A 9983-nucleotide genomic window follows, 5' to 3' on the forward strand; every position below is an offset into this window, starting at 1 on the left:
TTGCAGTTCTTTCTTGGTCTCATTATCTCCATCAGAATATCTGCGAAACGGGTTTATTCCTGAGGGAGATTTTCTCCCTGGTTACTGGCGGCTGGTGAGTAGTGTGTGTGTGTGGTGAGTAGTTTGTGTGGATGGTGAGTAGTGTGTGTGGATAGTGAGTGGTGAGTAGTTTGTGTGGATGTTGAGTGGTGAGTAGTGTGTGTGGATGGTGAGTGGTGAGTAATGTGTGGATGGCGAGTGGTGTGTGGATGTTGAGTGATGAGTAGTGGGTGTGCATGGTGAGTGGTAAGTAGTGTCTGTATGGTGAGTGGTGAGTAGTGTGTGTGGATGTTGAGTGGTGAGTAATGTGTGGATGGTTAGTGTGTGGATGGTGAGTAGTGTGTGGATGTTGAGTGGCGAGTAGTGTGTGTGGATGGTGAGTGGTGAGTAGTGTGTGTGGATGGTGAGTAGTGTGTGGATGGTGAGTGGTGTGTGGATGTTGAGTGGTGAGTGGGTGTGCATGGTGAGTGGTGAGTAGTGTCTGCATGGTGAGTGGTGACTAGTGTGTGTGGATGGTGAGTGGTGAGTAATGTGTGTGGATGGTGAGTGGTGAGTAGTGTGTGTGTGGCGAGTAGTTTGTGTGGATGGTGAGTAGTGTGTGAATGTTGAGTGGTGAGTCATGTGTGTGTATGGTGAGTGGTGAGTCATGTGTGTGGATGGTGAGTGGTGAGTAGTGTGTGGATGGTGAGTAGTGTGTGGATGTTGAGTGGTGAGTAGTGTGTGTGGATGGTGAGTGGTGAGTAGTGTGTGTGGATGGTGAGTGGTGAGTAATGTGTGTGTATGGTGAGTGGTGAGTAGTGTGTGCGTGCATACGAGATGGTGAGTAATGTTTGTGGGTATCGGCTGGTTTGTCGTGTGTAGATGGTGAGTGGTATTTGTATCAGGGCTCGGAAACACACAAGAAACAAGGATATAAAATTACTTTACACGGGGTTACAAACCTCACGAGGTACCCCCATGGAATGTGCTCAGATGTTTAAGGAATGTAAAAACAAGCCCCGCATCACACAAACATACAAACCTGTCTAGATGTACCTGTAGATTCACGCCGTTGGCTTTACCAAGTTCCAGCGTGTGTCACGCTAACGCTCATTATTTCCCGCCTGGTGATTGGCCAAAACAACATTTACAATCGGGGATGTTTACACGAAAAAAAGTGTATCTATATTTAAAAGTTTAAATACAATAACATGTTTAAAACATACTTTAAAGTTTAATTACAATTGAAAATAATTTGTCTTGCGATGACCCACAGAGAGAGAAACCATTACCAACCACAGGGGTGATTCTATGCCATATTTCACAATGCTACGACTAAAACCTTACCATATTCAGTCGATTCAAATTGTAATTTGTTAATCAGTGTACAATAACAGTTACAGTGATTTTATAATGCTGTATCTTGCTTTGTATTATTATGTTTTAAAGTAAAAGTTAATGCATAATTATTGCTACCCCCCCCCCTTCCCGCTGAGTGGTACATTCCGAACAGCCCAACAGCTACGGTGAGCAATGTGGATCAAAGCAGATACCGGTAACGCGATTTGTTATTATCACAGATGTTAATTTCGCATCATTGAACTGACGTACATCAGAATCGGAATATTTATACTGCAGGAGGAATCCGATGACCTGTAAAGCTCTTTGTAACAGATGTCCAATAGGAGCACGGGATAAGAACGTTACAACAACAAACAGTACACAAACATGATAGTAGCGCAAGTACAATGAAAGTTAAACACATCACCATAACACATCACAATAAAAATTTATAAAAGTAAAATAAAATAAAAATCACGACGTTTCGGAGGCAACACAAGCTTCCGTCTTGCCTCCGAAACGTCGTGATTTTTATTTTATTTTACTTAAATTAATTTTATTTTTTTACCTACGTGACTTTACCGAAAAAACCTAAGAATATGAATCCTTGCAATCACGAAAGCTTCAAATCTAGAACACCTAACAGTAGTTTAACACGTAAAGCTTTCGCGATAAAAATATACATTATACAGTTTTATTCGGGTTAACCATCTAACCCAAACAACCTGCATTATGGACATCCACAGTATATATACATATAAAAGTTAGTAGTTCCCTGCGTCTTGTTGACATTCGGGTGATTGCCACAAAGTGCTTTGCTTTATCCACCGCTTTCTTTGTTGTCGGAGAGCAGCGACGACTTCGCCTTGGCTCCGTGTCGCCATGGACTGCGTCTGTAGCGCGTTGTGGCGAACGGCGTGCGGGTGGTGCAGCTCGTTGACGCACAACAGCAGCAGCTGCTGTTGTTGTTGTACAACATTAATGGTTGACGCCTCATCACTGTCTCTTCGCGCGATTTAATCACCGATGTGACTTTTTACTTTGACGATATCACTCGTGATTTGAAGCTGTCGTGACTACAGTCATCCATACTCTTTGATTGTTTCGGTAAAAAAAAAATATTTACGTGACTTTACCTAAAGAACCAAGAATATAAAATATATTGTTCAATGTTTAAAATCGTCAATACCTAAACAAAAGAAGTCTTCATCACCTATTCTTGTCAATGTCAACATTTTACATCCTTTACTCTGGCTGATTTTGGCAAATTCTATTAAAAATATGTATTTATATTTTTACCAGGTAAGATCCACTGAGCTATGTAGCTCTTTCTTTAAGCGACCTGGCCACGATTGAAAGCTCAACAAAGTGGCTTTTCGCGTGGATATTTTTTCAGCCAAAAACTTTAAACGCGTGATGTTGATTCTAAATGTCGAGGGGAAACCAGAGGAAGCAGAAAAAAAATCCACGGGACCACGGCGAGAGGGACACGCAAACTACAAATACAGTATACAGCAGGCGTCAGGGTTGGAATGGAACCCACGACCTCCTATATACCAGGAAAGGTAGTTAACATCTCATAGCCACCGAAGCGATATGTAAAAAGCATGGAGCAGCCACGACGAACAAGGAAACGATCTGACTTCACCTGCAGTTAAAATATGAACACCACTAGACTCGCCCTGGAATGTTCCCCGCGGCAGCCCGTGCTCACCTGTGTAGACGTGGCGTTACATTTGTAATGTAGCTCTCAGAGACACCGTCTTATTCTTCATGTATATTTATTATGAATAAAGTCTGCTGACAACGTAGCGAGTGACGATATACACTTGGGTAATTATACGACTCTATTCTGATGAGACAATGTAATTCTAGCCTCAAGACTACTCAGAGATGATGGAGACGACGGAGATTCCCCACAACAACAACAGCTCCCAGGTCCGGTTCGCACCGGCTCTTATTCAATCTACGCCCTTGTTACACTTCACGGCCATTGGGCCACGTGCTTCCCCTCACGTGATCCTGTCAATGCTCGTCCCATCAATCATCATTAGCACTTCAATTAGTAACCATGGTCCCGGTGAGCCGTACTGTCCCTCTATCGCTTCGTACTGTCTTTTCAGATTTAAAAATATAAGTAGGCTAATCGCGACCAATAGTATTCATTAAACGTGTTTTTGGGTTAGATCGCGTAAATATTTAACGTGTCGTTAAACCCGCCACCACCCGACACAATCAATGAGAAAGGTTTGTCACGTAAACAAAATATTCTGGCTAGGGTGAGGCTGTGCGTTTTGCCCAGCAAACCACACCGCTGTCAGATCGTATTCAGGGTTTAAAAAACCGATTCCCCTAAACCAGGGGGTTCAGAAACCAAAATAACGAGACAATTTTTCTTTGTTACAATTCGGAAAGTAAAAAAACCCGACACGTTATTTCAAGAGCCACAATGCAACGTGGTATGGGTACTAGACGGTGGTGGTGGTCCTTGATAAATAAGAATGTGGTGTGAGTACGAGAGACGGTGGTGGTGGTCCTTGATAAATAAGAACGTGGTGTGAGTACGAGAGACGGTGCTGGTGGTGGTCCTTGGTAAATAAGAACGTGGTGTGAGTACGAGAGACGGTGCTGGTGGTGGTCCTTGATAATTCAAAACGTGGTGTGAGTACGAGAGACGGTGCTGGTGGTGGGGCGTGATAAATAAGAACGTGGTGTGAGTACGAGAGACGGAGCTGGTGGTGGTCCTTGATAAATAAGAACGTGGTGTGAGTACGAGAGACGGTGGTGGTGGTGGTCCTTGATAAATAAGGACGTGGTGCGAGTACGAGAGACGGTGGTGGTGGTCCTTGATAAATAAAAACGTGGTGTGGGTACGAGAGACGGTGGTGGTGGTGGTCCTTGATAAATAAAAACGTGGTGTGAGTACGAGAGACAGTGGTGGTGGTGGACCTTGATAAATAAAAACGTGGTGTGGGTACGAGAGACGGTGGTGGTGGTGGTCCTTGATAAATAAAAACGTGGTGTGAGTACGAGAGACGGTGGTGGTGGTCCTTGATAAATAATAACGTGGTGCGAGTACGAGAGACTGTGGTGGCGGTCCTTGATAAATAAAAACGTGGTGTGAGTACGAGAGACGGTGGTGGTGGTGGTCCTTGATAAATAAGAACTTAGTGTGAGTACGAGAGACGGTGCTGGTGGTGGTGCTTGATAAATAAGAACGTGGTGTGAGTACGAGAGACCGTGGTGATGCTGGTCCTTGATGAATAAAAACGTCTCACGAAGCAGCCGTCCCTCAAAGAGCCGCACGCCGCTACGGAGCTGCAGGTTGCAGACCCCGTGCCCTGAACAAACTGGCGTGAGCGTCAAGTAATAATAATAATTTAATACTCTTTGGTTCTTTCGGTAAAGTCACGTAGGTTTAAAATAAATTAAATCACGACGTTTCGGGCGCAACACAAGCGTCCGTCATCAGGTGGGACAACCACAGCAAGAAACAATACGGGTAAACCCATATGGTTTGACAGGTATGGGTATGTAACAACATTACACATCACACTGTACAGCACACTATGCACTGTCTATAACTCAGCTATAGCACATGGTGAGGGTATGTAACAACATTACACATCACACTATACAGCACACTATTCACTGTCTGTAACTCAGCTATAGTACATGGTGACGGTATGTAACAACATCACACTATACAGCACACTATGCACTGTCTATAACTCAGCTATAGTACATGGTGAGGGTATGTAACAGCATTACACATCACACTATACAGCACACTATGCACTGTCTATAACTCAGCTATGGTACATGGTGAGGGTATGTAACAACATCACACATCACACTATACAGCACACTATGCACTGTCTGTAACTCAGCTATAGTACATGGTGACGGTATGTAACAACATCACACTATACAGCACACTATGCACTGTCTATAACTCAGCTATAGTACATGGTGAGGGTATGTAACAGCATTACACATCACACTATACAGCACACTATGCACTGTCTATAACTCAGCTATGGTACATGGTGAGGGTATGTAACAACATCACACATCACACTATACAGCACACTATGCACTGTCTATAACTCAGCTATAGTACATGGTGAGGGTATGTAACAGCATTACACATCACACTATACAGCACACAATGCACTGTCTATTACTCAGCTATGGTACATGGTGAGGGTATGTAACAGCATTACACATCACATTATACAGCACACTATGCACTGTATGTAACTCAGCTATAGTACATGGTGAGGGTATGTAACAACATTACACACACGTGTACTGTATCTTAGCTGTACACAGTAGATAGTGTGATGTGTCATGTTATAGACAACCTCATCGCTTGGGTCTGGGTAGTAAATATAAACACACTCGCATAGCTACTCAGTAGTGTGAGTTGCTGTTTCTCATTTAGATACAAATACAGACGCATTAACTTATCATTCATTAATATAAACACACTCATAGCTACTCAGTGGTGTGAGTTACATTGTCATAGACACGTAGAAACTGAAATGCAATACGTGCAAATACACGTATTTTTAACAATGAAAACTCACGTTTATTCATGACACTGTGTGGCCTTAGAAGGTAGTACTGTATATAACAGGCGACGTTTCGAGCAACGGCCCCTCTCCACAGCACATCGCGAGCCCGGAGAAGTTGTAGAGCGACTCTACGAATGTGTTGAGATTGTTTTGTTGTTGTTGTTATTTGTGCGCCACTGCCAAACGCAGCGTCGCCAAAACATTTCGGTGATTTGAGAACGGCTCGCCATGCGACGGCGCTGCAGAAGCTGGCGTTGTTATTTATTTATTTATTCGCTGTTGATCCTCTAAACCAGGGGTCCTCAAACTTTTTAAACAGGGGGCCAGTTCACTGTCCCTCAGACCGTTGGAGGGCCGGACTATAGTTAAAAAAAAACTATGAACAAATTCCTATGCACACTGCATATATCTTATTTTGAAGTGAAGAAACAAAACGGGAACAAATACAATATTTAAAATGAAGAACAAGTAAAGTTAAATCAACAAACTTTCCAGTATTTCAATGGGAACTATGGGCCTGCTTTTGGCTAATGAGATGGTCAATGTCCGGTTCCATATTTGTCACTGCTAGTCGTAACAAGTGATGCAAGTGTGTATCCGTTAGTCTAGATCTGGTTGGAGATTTCAAATGTTTCATTCTGGTACAAGTCTGTTCACAGACATAAGTGCTGCCAAAGATGGTTGCCATTTTGAGTGCATGGTTCCTGAGATGAGGATATGTCTCAGAGGGGAGAGATGCATAGAAATTATGAAGGCAGTTCAGCCAGTTCCATTTGGTAAATTGTATTCACATTTTCAATGTCAATAGAAAATGGGTTGCAGAAAAGCTGTATGTCCTGTTCATAGAGATGAAGCTCTTTAAATCTAAATTGGAACTCCTTTTGCAATTTTTCCAATGAATCCACACATGTTTTGTTTGGGAATGCAACCAATGGTTTTTCTGATAACAGATTTTGAGTTGTGGGGAGATGGCAGAAGTTTTCCTCCTTCACTTGTTTGATGAGGAGGCCTTATTTTACTTCAAATGCTTTGACATGTGATTGCATATCACAGATGAGCTTCCCCTTTCCTTGAAGTTGCACATTGAAACTGTTGAGTAGCTCTGTTACATCTGTCAGAAAGGCAAGGTGCCATTTCCATTCTGCATCATTGAGCTCTGGTACTTCTTTGTTTTTTGAAAGCAGAAAAGCTGTAATCTGTGGAAGTAAGTCATAGAAACGTTTCAAAACTCTCCCTCGACTCAGCCAACGGACTTCTGTGTGATACAGAACATCTTCATAGTCAACATTTAGCTCAGACAGAAATTCCTGAAATTGTCTGTGGTTTAGTGCATGAGCTCTAATGAAGTTAACACAAGATACCACCATTTTCATAACAGAGTCCCACTTCAGTGATTTACTACACAGCGCTTGTTGGTGGATGAGGCAGTGTATGGCTATTGGATGAGAATGGTTATGTTTGTCCATCTCTTGGTTAATGCGAGCAATTACTCCTTTCTTAGACCCCACCATGCTAGGAGCACCATCAGTTGTCACACTGGCTAGTTTAGCCCAGTTCAGCTCCAAACCATTCACAGTTTGGCAAACCTTTTCATAGATATCCTCTCCTGTAGTTGTTCCTTTGATGCTTTGCAGTGCAGCAAGCTCTTCTGTGACTTCGAAATAGTCATTCGTCCCACGAATAAAAATTAGAAGTTGTGCAGAATCACGAACATCATTGCTTTCGTCGAGTGCCAAGGAAACATAGGAAAGTTTTTTTGTGGAGTTTTGCAAATGCTGATGCAAATTGTCTCCCATTTCTTCAATCCTCCGTGTAATTGTAGGTCCTGAAAGACTCACTGTACTAAATAAATCGGCCTTCTCTGGACACATCTCTTTGGCAACAGAAAGACGGAATTCTTTAACAAATTCTCCCTCCACGAATGGTCTGCCAGTGCACGCTATTAGCTTGGCAACTTGAAAACTTGCTCGCAGTGATGAAATATTTAGCTGCTTCTGCTTCACAAAAGTATTTTGCTGAGTTGTTAATGTATTTTTCAGTTTTAATATTTTATCTTTTCTCACTTCTCCGACCAAACAATCATATTTATCTTTATGTTGAGTTTCATAGTGTCGACGTAAATTGTATTCTTTGAACACAGACACTATATTCTGGCATATCAGACACACAGCTCTTTCCTTGTACTGCATGAAAAAGTAATCATAAGTCCACTGTTCTTTGAATATCCTACACTCCGAGTACATTTTTCTCTTTCTTGACATCATTGTTTCCTAGGGAGTAAAAATTGCTATTAGTAAAATACCAATATATATACAGCGCTACAAAAACAATATACCAGCAATAACTTTGCCCACACAGAGACATACAGACTGTACTGCCCATCAATGCAGTCTGATTGGGGGGAACTCCGCCCCCTCTCACTCTTCCACCAATGACCGTCCTTCTCATGCAGAAAAAAGTAACAGACAGGCAGCGGCGGCAAAAACACCCGGCGGGCCGGATAAATGTCCTCGGCGGGCCGCATGTGGCCCGCGGGCCGTAGTTTGAGGACCCCTGCTCTAAACTCTGCCACGTGCACACAGAGAGAAACGCGTGCGTGGGAACCAATTCCAAACCCTTACATTAACTCATGCAACGATCATCAGAGTAAAACTGAAACACGCACGCACTCATTCAGAATCGCCCTCCTGCTTTAACTCCAATGATGTCCTATGAAGTAGGTCCGTTGCCTGAAACGTCGTTACTTTTAAGGGCAACGCAGTGTTATTTGACGAACGCTTTGAGTTATTTTGTGACAGCGAGAGAACGTCCCACATGAACCCGCAGTGCGCAACGCGCATTCGTGCATTTGACTGCCCTCTGATGCTCGTGGGTGCGATGCCTTGCCTCTGTTCTTGGCTCTGTATCATTGTGTTTCACGTTGTTTATAAACGTAAACCGTGTAAGATGTAGATTTTAACGTTTTTTATTGGGAGTGATTAGATATTAACTCCCTCGCCTGGTCTGCATGAGGTCGTGGATTCGATCCCGACCCCGACGCCTGCTGCATATTAGGAGTTTGCGTGTCTCTCTTTCTCACCATGGTCGTTTAATCCCTCCACATTTAGAATCAACATCACGCGTTTAGAGTATTAAGCTACTACTATACATTTCCACATGATGATAAGCCTCTTTGTTGAGCTGTGATGGCCACATAGCTTCTGAAAAAGAGCTACATTGCTCAGTGTGCCTTACCTGGGAAAATATAACAAAATATAGTCCATAGTAAATCGTTTTATTGATGTTTTTACGCATGTGTAACTTGACACCTTGGACACCCTTGCGAATGAGACGTTCAATCGAGCGACTTTCCAGGTAAAATATTTTAACCATCAACATCCTGGGGACTCACAACATCGGAGATGAACAAGGAAGCCAACATTTCTTAGCACGAGGTTACAAACCTCTTATTTGTGTTGCAGTCGGCTCGATCGTATCTAAAGGGAGCAGCACTGAATTAATATTTGACGCGTGCAGATGGCATTGAGTCATGGTCGGATTTCGTGTAGCGCGTGAAACGAACTTTAATTGGCACATTGAGCCTTCCCAAGCGTTGGGAGCGGATGAAGGCCTAAATGCTGGGGAAACAGGAAATCGGGATGGACTACTTCCATGAAAAGGTGAGACTATGCAAGCAACTACATTTTGGAGTTCCAAGATTTTTAAATAAGCAACTGGCGATTGGTCTGTGGTGCGACTAGCTCCCATGAGAGCAGTGTGTAAACTACAATGCTGTTGACCGGTTCAATGACTCCCCCTCCCCCCTTCAGTTTTTTTGTTTTGTTTTTTATTTGTTGCGGTTGCACCCGATTTAAGAGCCGAATGGCTTACAGGGCTATACCAAACAGATGAAACTGAAACTGAAAGTTTTAAGAGCTATTCAAGGGGCGTGCCGATTGTATTGTCAAAGGTGAACTGGGACACCGGAAGCAAGCACAAAGAAGAGGCACTCTCCAAGGACGAGAAAGTCAGACCCAAAGAAAGGAGCACCGACACCATCCATCA

This window comes from Lethenteron reissneri, chromosome 65, assembly GCF_015708825.2.
Source record: "Lethenteron reissneri isolate LAM-NWPU_2019-01 chromosome 65, ASM1570882v1, whole genome shotgun sequence".
Taxonomy (NCBI): Eukaryota; Metazoa; Chordata; class Hyperoartia; order Petromyzontiformes; family Petromyzontidae; genus Lethenteron; species Lethenteron reissneri.